The following is a 17853-nucleotide window of genomic DNA, read 5'->3' as shown; positions in this document are numbered from 1 at the left end:
TTTAAAAAATATATGATTGAAAAACAAGTTGAAAAGATTTGATTTTTAAAATTGATGACTTGACTAATAAGGAATTTAAAAGATATGATTCTAAAATTCAAATATTGAGCCTTTCTTAACAAGGAAGTAACAAACTTGAAATTTTTGAATCAAATCATTGATTGGTAGTCAGTATTTTCGAAAATAGTGAGAGAAAAATGGAAAAAGATTTAATTTTGAAAAAGATATGATTGATAAGAGAGGATATGAAAAAGATAAGATTTTGAAAAATTAGTTTTAAAACTTGCAAAATTGAAAAAGATTTGAATTGAAAACAAAATTACCTCCTTGATGCTATCCTGGCGTTAAACACCCAGAATGGTATCCATTTTGGCATTTAACACCCAAAATACTACCCTTTTGGGCGTTTAACGCCCAGCCAGGTACCCTGGCTGGCGTTTAAACGCCAGTTTTCCTTCCTCACTGGGCGTTTTGAATGCCCAGCTTTTTCTCTGTAATTTTTCTGCTGTATGTTCTGAATCTTCAATTTTCTGTATTATTGACTTGAAAAGACATAATTTTGAAATTTTTTTTTTGAATTTTTAATGATGAGAAAGAACAACAACAAAATGAAACTAATCATGAATAACTAAGACTAAATAAATAATGCATGCAAGACGCCAAACTTAGAAATTTTCATTCTAGAGACACTAACAAATTGAGAATGCACATGAGAAACAACAAAAGACACAAAACAAGAGAATTTAAAGATCAAACCCAATAAAATCATCAAGAACGACTTGAAGATCAATGAAGAACTCAATGCATGTATTTTTCGAAAAATTTTAAGAAAAATTAAAAAGATACAATTGACACCAAACTTAAAAATTGACACTAGATTCAAACAAGAAACACAAAATATTTTTTATTTTCATGGTTTTATTAAATTTTTTTTTTTGGATTTTTCGAAAATTAATTGGAAAAAGAAAAATATGGATTTCAAAATTTTTACTAAGAATTCCAGGAATCATGCAATGTTAGTCTAAAGCTTTAGTCTAAAATGATTAGACATGGCTAGCTAAGCTTCAGCAGGACATTACATACAACAGCCAAATTGATGGGAATCAACTGGCTCCTGTGATGATAAAAGCATCATCTGAAACTCTAGAATTCTTTCTTAAAAATTCTGAAGTCATAGAATAATTTATTTTTTTTGAAAATTTTTTTCGAAAATAAAAGGATAAAATAAAATTACCTAATCTGAGCAACAAGATGAACCGTCAGTTGTCCAAACTCGAACAATCCTGGGCAACAGTGCCTAAAACTTGGTATGCGGAATTGTGATCGCACACTTTTCACACAAGTCCGTGCAGCTGACCAGCAAGTGCACTGGGTCGTCCAAGTAATACCTTATGTGAGTAAGGGTTGATCCCACGGAGATTGTCGGCTTGAAGCAAGCTATGGTCATCCTTGTAAATCTCAGTTAGGCGGATTCAAATGGTTATGGAATTTTGATAATTAAAATATAATTAAAACAGAAAATAAGATAGAAATACTTATGTAATTCATTGGTAGGAGTTTTAGATAAGCGTATGAAGATGCTTTGTTCCTTCTGAACCTCTGCTTTCCTATTGCCTTCATCCAATCATTCATACTCCTTTCTATGGCAAGCTGTATGTTGGGGGATCACCGTTGTCAATGGCTACCCTCCGTCCTCTCAGTGAAAATGGTCCAAATGCGCTTTCACCGCACGACTAATCATCTGTCAGTTCTCACTCATGTTGGAGTAGGATCCATTGATCCTTTTGCATCTGTCACTATGCCCAACACTCGCGAGTTTGAGGCTCGTCACAGTCATCCCATCACAGATCCTACTCGGAATACCACAGACAAGGTTTAGACTTTTCGTATCTCAAGAATGCTGCCAATCGATTCTAGCTTATACCACGAAGATTCTAATCTTAGATTAGAAACCCAAGAGATATGCATTCAAGCTCGTTTTCATGTAGAACGGAAGTGGTTGTCAGGCACGCGTTCATAATCATGACATTCATCATGTTCTTAGAATAAGAATAAGCTTGAATTGAATGGAAAACAGTAGTAATTGCATTAACTCATGAAGAACAGGAGAGCTCCACACCTTTATCTATGGCCGAGTGGCCAGCCTCCGATGGAGGTCTCAAAACATAAAGGTTACATAATGTGTTCCAGAGATGAAAATACAATAGTAAAAGGTCCTATTTATAATGAACTAGTAGCCTAGGGTTACAAAAATAAGTAAATGATGCAGAAATCCACTTCCCGGCCCACTTGGTGTCTGCTTGGGCTGAGCATTTAAGCTTTTACATGTAGAGACTTTTCTCGGAGTTAAACGCCAGCTCTGGTGCCAGTTTGGGCGTTCAACTCCAGCTTTTATGCCAGTTCTGGCGTTTAATGCCAGAATATGGTAGAAAGTTGGCGTTTAAACGCCAGTTTACGTTATCAAAACTCGAGCAAAGTATGGACTATTATATATTGCTGGAAAGCCCAAGATGTCTACTTTCCAACGCAATTGAGAGCGTGCCAATTGAGTTTCTGTAGCTCAAGAAAATCTATTTCGAGTGCAGGGAGGTCAGAATCCAACAGCATCTGTAGTCCTTTTTCAGCCTCTGAATCAGATTTTTGCTCAGGTCCCTCAATTTCAGCCAGAAAATACCTAAAATCATAGAAAAGCACACAAACTCATAGTAAAATCCAGAAATGTGATTTTTATTTAACAACTAATAAAAATATAATAAAAACTAGCTAAAACATACTAAAAACTATGTAAAAACAATGCCAAAAAGGGTATAAATTATCCGCTCATCAGCCTAGATGGTGTTTTGGCCGAGCTCTTTATGAAGAGGTTGGTGATGAGCCAGCTATGTAAGATGCCAGTCGTTCTGGTCTCCGTCTAACCCGGATCGCATAGCTCGACCTAGGGTATGAACACTACCTCTCACTTTTATGGCAGAAGTATCTCTGTACCTGCCATTGGAGCTAACAATTTTAAGCTTAAGCCTCAGTTAGTCTCTCTTCTGCAGCAGAACTGCAAGTTCCATGGACTTCCAATGGAAGATCCTCATTAATTTTTAGCTAAATTCTTATAGATCCATGATACAGTAAAGACTAATGGAGTTAATCCTAAAGCCTACAAGCTTATGCTCTTTCCCTTTGCTATAAGAGACACAGCTAAGATATGGTTGGATTCCCAACCAAAAGAGAGCTTAAACTCTTGGAAAAAGTTGGTTAATGCTTTTCTGGCTAAATTCTTTCCTCCTCAAAGGATGAGCAAAATTATAGTGGAAGTTTAAAACTTCAGACAAAGAGAAGGTGAATCCCTCTATGAAGCTTGAGAAAGATACAAGCAATTGATCAAGAGATGTCCTCCTAACATGCTCTCAGAATGGTCCATCATAGGCATGTTCTTTGATGGTCTGTCTGAGATGTCCAAAATTTCATTGGATAACTCTACAGGTGGATTGCTCCACTTGAAGAAATCTCCTGCAGAAGCAAGAGAACTCATTGAGATGGTTGCAAACAACCAATTCATGTACACTTATGAGAGAAATCCTGTGAACCATGGAATCTCAGAAGAAAAGAGTTCATGAAGTTGATACTCTGGATGACATATTGGCTCAGAACAGGATCTTGACCTAATAGGTCAATATGATTTCCCAGTATATGACTAGAATGCAAACTGCAGCTGGTAGTGCTCAACAAGCTTCTCCTGAAGAAGAAGCTTATGATCCTGATCAACCAACCATGGAGGAGGTGAATTACATGGGAGAACCCTATGGAAACACCTACAATACTTTATGGAGGAACCATCCTAACCTTTCATGGAAGGATCAATAGAAACCTGAGCAAGGTTTCAATAACAATCAAGGTGGTAGGACTACAACAAATAAGGGTTTTCGCAACGGTCGAAAACCGTTGTCATAGATCAAAAAACCATTCCTAAAACCTTAGGCAACGGTTTGGCAAAGGTTTTTGACCTGTGGTATATGCGGCCGTTGTCAATACTCATAGGCAACGGTTTTTTACCTAAGGCAACGGCAACTAAAAAAACCGTTGCCATAGTGACTTACATAGACAACGGTTTTGATAACCATTTTTAAACAACGGTTTAGCATCGTTACTAGATAGACAACGGTTTAAAACCATTCTCTTTTGTGACGGAAAGGTTTCAAACCATAACTGGATAGGCAACGGTTTTAAGCGGTTGTAGTTTTGTTATTCCCAAAGCCAACGGTTTAAAAGCGTTGCCTTCGGTGTTATTTTTTTGCAACGGTTTAAATACCATTGCCATTTTATAGTTGCCTTTGGCAATGGTTTTAACACCATTTCCTTTTGTAATTTTTAACAACGGTTTTTTGTAATTATATAATTCTTTATTTACAATAATTTTCTCATATTGCATTGAAATTAATTCCAACTATTTTTTTAATTTAGTGTCAATAAATAACCTTAACTATTTGAATCAAATTACTAAAGAAAACTAATTGAACATATACCATCAAATTTGATTTATAAAGTATTATGTAAGATCCACAATCACATTATATCATCATTGCAAAATACCATAATACTAGTCTAAGTCATAACTACTAATTATATCATCATTTTTCAAAATACCATAGTACTAGTCTAAGTCATAACAACCTCGAACTATATCATCTAATTTTGCAAAAAATACAATCACAAAAGAGAGTTGAAATAGCTAAGTAACAAGTACGTTTATCATTATCATGTCCACAAATTCATGACTTTTACTCTTTAACATTTGCTCTTCAAAATTTGTGACCTTAATTAAATTCGTTTTCCCCTTCAACATGGTTTTTCTGTAAACAAAACAAAAAATAGTAAATTAAATATAAAACTACACATTTCTAATACTAATAATGTTTAGACTAACAATAAGTGATTTTTTCCATCAAAAGCTTATTAATTCTAAAGGATTCCTAGAAGTCAACCACTAATGCTCAAAAGAAACATCTCAAGCAATCATGAAACTAACAATTCGTATATAACAAAGTATGCGAAGAAGCTAAATCAATCAATCAATCACTAAATGTTCTTAATAATTAAATCTTCAAAAGAAATAAAAGAGATAACATGTTAAATTAGTTACCTATAGTGTAGTTCAATTTCTAAGATGGTAGTAGCTACAAAGAGTGGTGTAGTTGAATGCTTAATACGGCATTCTCAATAGCTTGTGTTTTGTCGTTACCTAGAAAGTTCTCAAGTTAGTACTTTTGAGCTACGACATGCATGCCTCAATAATTAGGTGGGAAAAACAAGAAGAAATTTAAAAGTAATAGGAAAAAAATCAAGATAACCATAAAATTATACAATATATAATTAATCAACCTCAGTATATATAATAACGAAAAAGAGAGAAAGAACTCATACTGATGGATCAATTTTGAAAGTGCCCCGATGATGTGACTGAGTATAAACTGCCACTTCCCACTTCTACCAACACTTCGAATTTATTCCAACAAAATTGAAAACAAGAAAATAAAGATAAAAAGACTAAGAGAAGAGTGAAAAAAAAAGTATAATTGGAAAAGGAAAAAAATCACAAACAACATTTTTAGTTTGCACTTTCCAATTCCTATAGATATATAAATTAAACTTCACCGGAAGGAGTGGATCTAAAGATAGAAATATAAATCCTTATCTTATTATTCATTTTATATATATAAATATCATACAAATTAAAGGGTATATTCAAACACTTCCTGCTTTCAATCTTCTAATTTTGTAAATTTATTTTGTCACTACTTGATTGCAATACTCTAGTTTTAAAGAGATAAATTACAATAGCAGCAAAAAAAAATGGAAGGTTTCCTTAGTAGCTATTTATGCCATGTTTTGAAAATCAAAAGGGAAGAAGTACGCTAATATAAGAAACATCAAATTAGAAAACTAATTGTGCCATATTTTGAAAACCAAAGCTAGTTTGGCATTAAGAATACGTATGCTCCTAATTCGGTTGTACCAGTGCCAATGCCATTAGGAAAGGTTTTCTTAGTAGCTCCATAAAGTTATACAATTTATCAGTACATGCCATTAGATAAGAACAATAGCATAAAGTAAAATTTTATAGCCTTCAAAGCTAAAGTCTTTAAAAATAAGTCAAAACCTGTTTTAAAAATCAGTAAGCTTAGTATCTTTCAACTTGCACAACTTCTACTACAAAATTTCAATTAAGCTAAATTTTGGTTTGGAGACTCCTAACTTATCTAGCAACAAGTGTGTCTTGGTTACAACCCAATTGCTATTCAATTCTAAAAGTTACAAGCATTAAAAGTTGATGCATAACTTGCTGAAAACTGATTCTTTCCAGCTTTGACCACCAATTTTCAAAAATTCACAACTCCTAATTCTTAACTTCTAAACTTCTGAAGTTTTAGAGCAATAAACCAAGTTGATTAATTTTAAAACAAAATTGGTTTCACTCCATAACTCAGCTCGTAGAAGTCACAGCAAGACAACCAAGTTGCTGCCCTATACAAATTTTTCTGCAGTAAGACAGAATCAATGACCTGACTTTAAAAATTTGCCATAAATTGTATATTTAACGAAAAAACCTCAAATTTTTCGGTCATGTTAGATATATTCCCATGTTTAACCCAGACTTAGTCCCATGCAATTCCAATCATCATAGAATTAGTTATAGCTTTTCAAAGTTTCTAACTTCATTTAAAAGTAATGCAGAAAATCAGATTTCATAATTTAACTTTGAAAAATCATAACTAATTCTTCAATTAATACGAAACTTTCAAAATTGAATCTTAATAACTATACTTCTTGTAGTTTGCTTAGCTTTTAATCTTATATCATTCCAATCACTATTAAGTTGCTGGTTCACTTTCAAAGTTGCTGTTTAACTTCAAAACTCAGATTTTCAACAAACAGTTAAACATTTCAAGATTCAATCCTTCAAATGTTCTCTAAACCCAAGTCCAATCAATCACCAACTAATTTCACCACCATTACAATAATCAAATAAACAATCTCAATAGCAACAAATTCAATATAAACCATCAAAATACAAAATTCACAACAATCTCTCATCAGACAATATCAATATCACAGAATCCACAAATTCAATCAATTCACAGCCACAATTCAACATCCATATATATCCAATCAATTACTCACAATTAAATCTATTTTCAATTATTCAATAAACTTCGTGGGTATTCTTAAATTAAAACCATTTAAATTAAACCCTTTACCTCAATGTCGAAATTAAGAAAAATCGAACTGAAGGTGGAGTTGCAGCATGAACACTTGCTGAACCGCAACCAACAACGCAACAGCTTTATTCCTTCGAACGGAACCAGCAGCAGCTCCGACAGCTACCGCCAGTGGCGGTGACAGCGAAGTAACTCGCAACGACAGCTTCAGTTAACATAAACACTTTAACAATAACCGTCACAGCAACAATGAGATAACTTAGGCGAGCAAAGAGAAATCAGAAATAGGGTAAATCTCACCAGGACAGTGGCGAGTTGAAGCAGAAACAGAGTAGCGATCATGGTAGCAGCTTCAATGGTGAAAAAACCAAAATAGAAACAAGGCAAACCTTAATGGAAGATAGGTGAAGTTGGAGGAGTAGCAGTGGCGCTGGTAACTCAGAGCAGCGAGGACGCGGCACCGGCTCAGCTCCAACGACGGTGGTGGCAGCAGGACATGGTGGAACCTTCTTCCTTCCCCTCGTCGATAGCATCTTCTCTCTCGCGCACCTCTGATTCTCGCGGCGTTGTTTTCTCTCCGCTTCTCCTCTCAGTGATGGTGACAGTGGCAGTGACACCCACTGTCGCTGCCTCCTTCTTTCCCCTCTCCTCTCTGTTTTGTTCTCCCTTCTTGGTTCCTTTCTTCTCTGATTTTCTGTTTTCCCCCTCTCTGTTCCCCTTTCTCTCTTTTTTTCCTCGTTCTTCTGTGTATGCGTTTAAGTTAGGGTAACAAAATAGGAAATTTGTTATATTAGGTGAAAATTAGGTTTTGATTTGGGAATTTAGAGTTAGGATAAAAAATATATATGAGTAATATAATAATTTTGTAAAATATTTGAGATAGAATAATAATTTAGAATTTAAATATAATATTATAAAAATTAATTTTAGAACACATATAATTTTATTTATTAATTTATCAATGAGTTGAAATAATTATTTTTAATTTAAATTAAAATGAACATATTAATTATATTTTATAAAATACAGTTTAAATCTAAAAATATTAATTATTTAGATTATTGATATAACTTTTTATTTTTTTAATTACTAAAATTTTAATTTTAATTTGTATAAAATAACTAATTATAATAAAAATTGTACATAAACATTAATTAACTTAAACTTAAAGTATTTATAAAAAATCAATTTAATAAAATAAATCATAATTTATTTATAATAGAAATTACTTAATTTAATTATATAATGCTTTCATTACTAAATTTTAATTTCAAATCATACGAAATAACTAATTATAAAAAATTACACAAGGTTTTTCTTATTTTTTTGGATTTTTCTTTCAAGTATAAAAAAATATTATATGTTAAATTTTAGAGGAAATTGAATGGAATAAAAACTAATATTTGTTTTAAATTTATTTTCTCCATAAATAATATTTGTTAAATGATTTAAATAATATTAAAAAATTACTTTTTAATAAAAAAATTGATGTCATCGTTATAAAATCGTTCATTAAAATACTCAAAAAGAACGGTTTTATTTTGATACTATAACATAGTGAAAAATTGAACTTGAACAGCAACATTGTAAAAACTGTTCTCTAAAACAATCTAATAGAATGATTTTTATGCGTATCCTTTGTACAAATATTTAAACAACAATAAAACACCGTTGCCTTAAAATAAATTATTGCAACGGTTACAAAACCGTTCTTTAAAATAGTCAAAGAGAACGGTTTTATTTTGTTGTTATAAAGTAGTGTAAAATTGAATTTCAACGGTAACACTTTAAAAAACCGTTGTCTAAAATCATCTAAGAGAACGGTTTTAAGGCGTTACAAATTTTGGCATTGCTAAAGCCCATATTTGAGGTTTCTCGACGTTTTAGGAGCTTATCTTCCAGCTCTCGACGCCTCCTGGTTTTTCTTCAAAGATCTCACTCAGCCTCCCGCTGCCGTTCAGCTTCTTGTTCTAGCTGTTTGAGGCGATTCTGTTGTTCACGAATGGCCTCTAAAATTTCTGTATTTAGGGGTTGTTTGTCTCCCTTGTTTTGAGGTGTATCCTTCGGTGTGGTATCCGTGTTCTTATGCGGCATTCTGTCTTCCAAACCAGAGTTGTGATCGTTGTCAAGGTTGTCCTCCATGATGATGGGATGACTTTCAGGTTCCCCGGCAATAGCGCCAATGTTTCGAGGGTTACCTGAGACTGAAGGTCGATCTCGGATGAGATCTGCTATTGTGGCCGGAGCTGTCGTGTCCGACCTGCTGGAGCTGGTGGTGCTGCTGATTCTTGATCATCGGAGGGTGGTGGTACCTACAAGAGACTCCGATGCTTAAGTTAACACGTGCTTTAGGCAGGTTTTTTGTGTAGAATCAGAGTATGAGTTATACCTGGGTGCTCCAGTGTATTTATAGTAGTGGAGAGTGATCTCCCTTGAGATAAGTTTGTTATATTATCTTATCTTTTTGTGGGGAAGGTCTTTATCTTTTAGTCCACCACCTTTTGGTGAGCGGGGATCCTTTGCTTTGGGCCTGCTTTGGGCCTACATGGTGTTTTGGCCGAGCTCTTTATGAAGAGGTCGGTGATGAGCCAGCCATGTAAGAGGTCGGTCGTTCTGGTCTCCGTCCAATCCGGATAACTTATACGCTTTTTGGCACTGTTTTTAGTATGTTTTTAGTATAATCTGGTTACTTTTAGGGATGTTTTCATTAGTTTTTATGTTAAATTCACATTTCTGGACTTTACTATGAGTTTGTGTGTTTTTCTGTGATTTCAGGTATTTTCTGGCTGAAATTGAGGGACTTGAGCAAAAATCAGATTCAGAGGTTGAAGAAGGACTGCTGATGCTGTTGGATTCTGACCTCCCTGCACTCAAAGTCGATTTTCTGGAGCTACAGAACTCGAAATGGCGCGCTTCCAATTGCGTTGAAAAGTAGACATCTAGGGCTTTCCATCAATGTATAATAGTCCATACTTTGGCCGAGTTTAGACAACGTAAAAGGGCGTTGAATGCCAGTTCTATGCTGTTGTCTGGAGTTAAACGCCAGAAACAAGTCACAAACCAGAGTTGAACGCCAGAAATACGTTACAACCTGGCGTTCAACTCTAGAAAGAGCCTCTGCACGTGTAACATTCAAGCTCAGCCCAAGCACACACCAAGTGGGCCCCGAAAGTTGATTTATACATCAATTACTTACTTCTGTAAACCCTAGTAGCTATTTTATTATAAATAAGACTTTTTACTATTGTGTTAGACATCTTCGGATCATCCTGGATTGTATTTTTGATCCTGTGATCATGTTTTGGGGGCTGGCCATTCGGCCATGCCTGGACCTTTTACTTATGTATTTTCAACGGTAGAGTTTCTACACTCCATAGATTAAGGTGTGGAGCTCTGCTGTTCCTCAAAGATTAATGCAAAGTACTACTGTTTTTCTATTCAATTCAACTTGTTCCGCTTCTAAGATATTCATTCGCACTTCAACCTGAATGTGATGAATGTGACAATCATCATCATTACCCATGAACACGTGCCTGACAACCACTTCCGTTCTACCTTCGATTGAATGATTATCTCTTAGATCTCTTAATCAGAATCTTCGTGGTGTAAGCTAGATTGATGGCGGCGTTCATGAGAATCCGGAAGGTCTAAACCTTGTCTGTGGTATTTTGAGTAGGATTCTGGGATTGAATGACTGTGATGAGCTTCAAATTCGCGAGTGATGAGCGTAGTGACAGACGCAAAAGGAGGGTGAATCCTATTCCAGCATGATCGGAAACCTCAGATGATTAGCCGTGCTGTGATAGAGCATTTGGACCATTTTCACAAGAGGAGGGGATGTAACCATTGACAACGGTGATGCCCTTGCATAAAGCCAGCCATGGAAAGGAGTAAGACTGATTGGATGAAGACAGTGGGAAAGCAGAGATTCAGAGGAACGAAAGCATCTCTACACGCTTATCTGAAATTCTCACCAATGAATTACATAAGTATTTCTATCCTTCTTTTATTATTTATTTTCGAAAACTCCATAATCAATTATTATCCGCCTGACTGAGATTTACAAGGTGACCATAGCTTGCTTCATACCAACAATCTCTGTGGGATCGACCCTTACTCACGTAAGGTTTATTACTTGGACGACGCAGTGCACTTGCTGGTTAGTGGTATCGAAGTTGTGACAAATTATGAATTAAGATTAGAGCACCAAGTTTTTGGAGCCATTACCAGAGATCACAATTTCGTGCACCAAGTTTTTGGCGTCGTTGCCAGGGATTGTTTGAGTTTTCGGCAAGCTTTTGGTCCGGTAACATCAGTGCCAAATTTTGATCCGGCAACAACACCAAGTTTTTGGCGTCGTTGCCGGGGATTGTTCGAGTTTGGACAACTGACGGTTCATCTTGTTGCTCAGATTAGGTAATTTTCTTTTTGTTTTATTTTCAAAAATTTATCAAAAAAAAAAAAAATCTTTCAAAAATTTCTCCCTTGTTTTCGAAAAAAATTTTAAAAAAAATGTTTTCAAAAAAATTATTTTTCTTCATAATTTTTAAGAATTAATTCTAGAGTTTCATGAAGCATGTTGAAGCCTGGCTAGCTGTAAAGCCATGTCTAATCCTTATGGGTAGGGAATGTCAGGCGTGTCATGTCTGGATTACATACTAAAGCTTGGCTGGCTATTAAGCCATGCCTGACCCTTTGATTGGAGCTTTAGATTAAAGAGCATAAGATTCCTGGAATTCATATTAAAAATTTTGGAATCCTTATTTTTCGTTTTCAAATGATTTTCGAAAAAATTAAAAGAAAATACAAAAAAAAAATCATAAAATCATAAAAATCAAAAAATATTTTTGTGTTTCTTGTTTGAGTCATGTGTCATGTTATAAGTTTGATGTCAATTGCATGTTTTAAAATTTGCATAAAATTTTCGAAAAACTCATACATTCATAGTGTTCTTCATGATCTTCAAGTTGTTCTTGGTAAGTCCTCTTGTTTGATCTTCATATTTTCTTGTTTTGCATCTTTTCTTGTTTTTCATATGCATTCTTGAATTCTTAGTGCGTGAGCATTAAAGATTTCTAAGTTTGGTGTCTTGCATGTTTTCTTTGCATTAAAAAATTTTTCAAAAATATGTTCTTGATGTTCATCTTGACATTCATAGCATTCTTGCATGCATTCATTATTTTGATCTAAAATTTTTATGCATTGAGTCTTTTTCGTGTTTTTCTCTTTCATCATTAAAAATTTAAAAATCAAAAAAATTCTTTCCCTTTTTGTCTCTTAAAATTTCGAAAATTAGATTTGACTTTTTCAAAAATTTTTAAAATCCAGTTGTTTTTATGAGTCAAATCAAATTTTCAATTTAAAAATCTTATCTTTTTCAAAATCTTTTTCAAAAATCAAATCTTTTTCATTTTTCTTAGTTATTTTCGAAAATTTTTAAAATATTTTTCAAAAATCTTTTTCTTATTTTTATATCAAATTTTCGAAAATAACAATAACAATTAATGTTTTGATTCAAAAATTTCAAGTTTGTTACTTGCTTGTTAAGAAAGATTCAAACTTTAAGTTCTAGAATCATATCTTGTGATTTCTTGTGAATCAAGTCATTAATTGTGATTTTAAAAATCAAATCTTCTTCAAAAACTAATTTCAATCATATCTTTTCAAAAATATCTTCTTATCTTTTTCAAAAAAAAAATTGATTTCAAAATATCTTTTCTAACTTCCTAACTTCTTATCTTTTCAAAAATTTAATTTCAAAATATCTTTTCTAACTTCCTAACTTCTTATCTTTTCAAAATTGTTTCAACTAAGTAACTAACTTTTTGTTGGTTTCTTATCTTTTTCAAAACTACCTAACTAACTCTCTCTCTCTAATTTTCAAAAATATCTCCCCCTTTTTCAAAATTTCTTTTTAATTAATTAATTATTTTAATTTTTTATTTTAATTTTTGAAAAATTACTAACCCTTTTTCAAAAACTATTTTCGAAAATCACTAACCCTTTTTCAAAAATAATTTTCAAAAATCCTTCTCCCTCATCTCCTTCTAATTATTTATTCATCTACTAACATCTCTTCCTCACATCACTCACCAAAAATCCGAACTCTCTCTCTCTCTCTCTCTCTGAGTTCAGATTTTCTTCTTCTTTTCTTCTACTCACACAAGGACCTCTATACTGTGGTATAAAGGATCCCTATTATTATTATTTTTTCTGGCCCTCTTTGTCATATGAGCAGGAGCAAGGACAAGAACATTCTTGTTGAAGCAGATCCAGAACCTGAAAGGACTCTGAAGAGAAAATTAAGAGAAGCTAAATTACAACAATCCAGCAAGCACCTTTCAGAAATTTTCGAATAGGAAGAGGAAATGGCAGCCGAAAATAATAATAATGCAAGGAGGATGCTTGGTGACTTTACTGCACCTAATTCCAATTTACATGGAAGAAGCATCTCCATTCCTGCCATTGGAGCAAACAACTTTGAGCTAAAACCTTAGCTAGTTTCTCTGATGCAGCAGAACTGCAAGTTTCATGGACTTCCATCTGAAGATCCTTTCCAGTTCTTAACTGAATTCTTGTAGATATGTGATACTGTTAAGACTAATGGAGTAGATCCTGAAGTCTACAAGCTCATGCTTTTCCCTTTTGTTGTAAGAGACAAAGCTAGAGTGTGGTTGGACTCTCAACCCAAAGACAGCCTGAACTCTTGGGATAAGCTGGTCACGACTTTCTTAGCCATGTTCTTTCCTCCTCAAAAGCTGAGCAAGCTTAGAGTGGATGTTCAAACCTTCAGACAGAAAGAAGGTGAATCCCTCTATGAAGCTTGGAAAAGATACAAGCAGCTGACCAAAAAGTGTCCTTCTGACATGCTTTCAGAATGGACCATCCTGGATATATTCTATGATGGTTTATCTGAGCTATCAAAGATGTCATTGGATACTTCTGCAGGTGGATCCATTCACCTAAAGAAAACGCCTGCAGAAGCTCAAGAACTCATTGACATGGTTGCTAATAACCAGTTCATGTACACTTCTGAGAGGAATCCTGTAAGTAATGGGACGCCTATGAAGAAGGGAGTCCTTGAAATTGATACTCTGAATGCCATATTGGCTCAGAACAAAATATTGACTCAGCAAGTCAATATGATTTTTCAGAGTCTGAATGGAATGCAAGCTGCATCCAACAGTACTCAAGAGGCATCTTCTGAAGAAGAAGCTTATGATCCTGAGAACCCTGCAATAGCAGAGGTGAATTACTTAGGTGAACCTTATGGAAACACCTATAATCCATCATGGAGAAATCATCCAAATCTCTCATGGAAGGATCAACAAAAGCCTCAACAACGCTATAATAATGGTGGACGATACAGGTTTAGCAATAATAAACCTTTTCCATCATCCACTCAGCAACAGACAGAGAACTCTGAACAAAATACTTCTAATCTAGCAAACTTAGTCTCTGATCTATCTAAGGCCACTGTGAGTTTCATGAATGAAACAAGATCCTCCATTAGAAATTTGGAAGCACAAGTGGGCCAGCTGAGTAAAAGGATCACTGAAATCCCTCCTAGTACTCTCCCAAGCAATACAGAAGAGAATCCAAAAGGAGAGTGCAAGGCCATTGAATTAATCACCATGGCCGAACCCAAAGAGGGAGAGGAGAACGTGAATCCCAAGGAGGAAGACCTCCTGGGACGTCCAGTGATCAATAAGGAGTTTCCCTCTGAGGAACCAAAGGAATTTGAGACTCATCTAGAGACCATAGAGATTCCATTGAACCTCCTTATGCCATTCATGAGCTCTGATGAGTATTCCTCTTCTGAAGAGAATGAGGATGTTACTGAAGAGCAAACTGCCAAGTTTCTTGGTGCAATCATGAAGCTGAATGCCAAATTATTTGGCATTGAGACTTGGGAAGATGAACCTCCCTTGTTCACCAATGAACTAAGTGATCTGGATCAACTGAGATTGCCTCGGAAGAAACAGGATCCTGGAAAGTTCTTAATACCTTGTACCATAGGCACCATGATCTTTAAGGCTCTGTGTGACCTTGGTTCAGGAATAAACCTCATGCCCGTCTCTGTAATAGAGAAACTGAAAATCTTTGGGGTGCAAGCCACTAAAATCTCATTAGAGATGGCAGACAATTCAAGAAAACAAGCTTATGGACAAGTAGAGGACGTGTTAGTAAAGGTTGAAGGCCTTTACATCCCTGCTGATTTCATAGTCTTAGATACTGGGAAGGATGAGGATGAATTCATCATCCTTGGAAGACCCTTCCTAGCCACAGCAAGAGCTATGATTGATGTGGACAGAGGAGAATTGATCCTTCAACTAAATGAGGACAACCTTGTGTTTACAACTCAATGATCTCTCTTTGCATCCATGGAGAGGAAGCATAAAGAGCTTCTCTCAAAGCAGAGTCAAACAAAGCCCCCACAGTCAAACTCTAAGTTTGGTGTTGAGAGGCCACAACCAAACTCTAAGTTTGGTGTTGGGAGGTCTCAACAAAGCTCTGCACATCTATGAGGCTCCATGAGAGCCCACTGTCAAGCTATTGACATTAAAGAAGCGCTTGTTGGGAGGCAACCCAATGTTTATTTATCTAATTTTCATTATTTTTTATGTTTTATTAGGTTCATGATCATGTGGAGTCACAAAATAAATATAGAAATTGAAAACGGAATCAAAAATAGCAGAAGAAAAATCACACCCTGGAGGAAGACCTTACTGGCGTTTAAACGCCAGTAAGAAGCATGTTTTGGGCGTTCAACGCCAGAACAGAGCATGGTTCTAGCGCTGAACGCCAGAAATAGGCAACAAATGGGCGTTCAACGCCCAGAACAAGCACCAATCTAGTGCTGAATGCCCAGAGTTGTGTGCAAAGGCATTTTGCATGCCTAATTGGGTGCAAGGTTGTAAACCCTTGAACACCTCAGGATCTGTGGACCCCACAGGATCACCTCAGGATCTGTGGACCCGACAGGATCCCTACCTACCTCCACTCACTTCTTCTCACCCCTCTTTCACACAATCCCATAAACACTCTTCCCCAAAACCCTTCACCAATCACCTCAATCTCTCTTCCCCATCACCTCTTCACCACTCACATCCATCTACTCTTCCCCATAAACCTACCTCATAAACTCCACCTACCTTCAAAATTCAAAATCAATTTCCCACCCAACCCACCCTAAATGGCCGAACCTAACCCCCTCCTTCCCTATATATAGCCCTCCATTACTCCTCATTTTCACACAACACAAACCTCTCTTCCCTTTCTTGGCCGAAACACAACCCCTTCTCCCTCTCCTCTATTTCTTCTTCTTCTTCATCTATTCTTTCTTCTCTTGCTCGAGGGCGAGCAAAATTCTAAGTTTGGTGTGGTAAAAGCATAAGCTTTTTGTTTTTCCATTACCATTAATGGCACCTAAGACCGGAGAATCCTCTAGAAAAGGGAAAGGGAAGACAAAAGCTTCTACCTCCGAGTCATGGGAGATGGAAAGATTCATCTCCAAAACCCATCAAGACCACTTCTATGATGTTGTGGCCAAGAAGAAGGTGACCCCTGAGGTCCCTTTCAAGCTCAAGAAGAATGAGTATCCGGAGATCCGACATGAAATCCAAAGAAGAGGTTGGGAAGTTCTAACAAAACCCATCCAACAAGTCGGCATCCTAATGGTTCATGAGTTCTATGCCAATGCATGGATCACTAGGAACCATGATCAAAGTAAGAACCCGGACCCAAAGAATTATCTCACCATGGTTCGGGGAAAATACTTAAATTTTAGTCCGGAAAATGTAAGGATTGGCGTTTAACTTGCCTATGATGCAAGAAGATGCATGCCCCTACACTAGAAGGGTCAACTTTAATCAAAGGTTGGACCAAGTCCTCATGGACATATGTGTGGAAGGAGCTCAATGGAAGATTAACTCCAAAGGCAAGCCGGTTCAATTAAGAAGACTGGACCTCAAGCCTGTGGCTAGAGGATGGTTGGAGTTCATCCAATGCTCCATCATCCCCACTAGCAACCGATCTGAAGTTACTGTGGATCGGGCCATCATGATCCATAGCATCATGATTAGAGAGGAAGTAGAAGTTCATGAAGTCATCTCCCTTGAACTCTACAAAATAGCCGAAAAGCCCTCCCCTGGGACAAGGCTAGCTTTTCCTCATCTTATTTGCCATCTATGTTACTCAGCTGGAGCTTTCATAGAAAGAGACATTCACATTGAGGAAGAGAAGCCCATCACTAAGAAAAAGATGGAGCAAGCAAGAGATCCCATTCATGGAGCTCAAGAGGCGTAGGAAGCTCATCACCATGAGATCTCGGAGATGCCTCAAATGCATTTTCCTCCACAAAACTATTGGGAGCAAATCAACACCTCCCTAGGAGAATTAAGTTCCAACATGGGACAACTAAGGGTGGAACATCAAGAGCACTCCATCATCCTTGATGAAATAAAAGAAGATCAAAAAGTAATGAAGGAGGAGCAACAAAGACAAAGAAGAGACATAGAAGAGCTCAAGGACATCATTGGTTCCTCAAAAAGGAAACGTCACCATCACTAAGGTGGACTCATTCCTTGTTCTTACATTCTCTGTTTTTCGTTTTCTCTATGTTAAGTGCTTATCTATGTTTGTG

The 17853-nt window shown here is 35.8% G+C and overlaps 1 non-coding gene across 1 annotated transcript; it reads right to left on the bottom strand.

Annotated features, from left to right (window-relative positions):
* Positions 1–3290: 3290 nt before the first annotated feature.
* Positions 3291–3399, bottom strand: LOC112752959 (small nucleolar RNA R71). Its single transcript, XR_003177365.1, has one exon. It is a non-coding gene; the product is annotated as a small nucleolar RNA R71 (small nucleolar RNA).
* Positions 3400–17853: the final 14454 nt, after the last annotated feature.

Source organism: Arachis hypogaea, chromosome 15, assembly GCF_003086295.3.
Source record: "Arachis hypogaea cultivar Tifrunner chromosome 15, arahy.Tifrunner.gnm2.J5K5, whole genome shotgun sequence".
Taxonomy (NCBI): Eukaryota; Viridiplantae; Streptophyta; class Magnoliopsida; order Fabales; family Fabaceae; genus Arachis; species Arachis hypogaea.
Note: the sequence above shows the minus strand (reverse complement) of the source record. Positions and strands in the feature narration are given on the sequence as shown.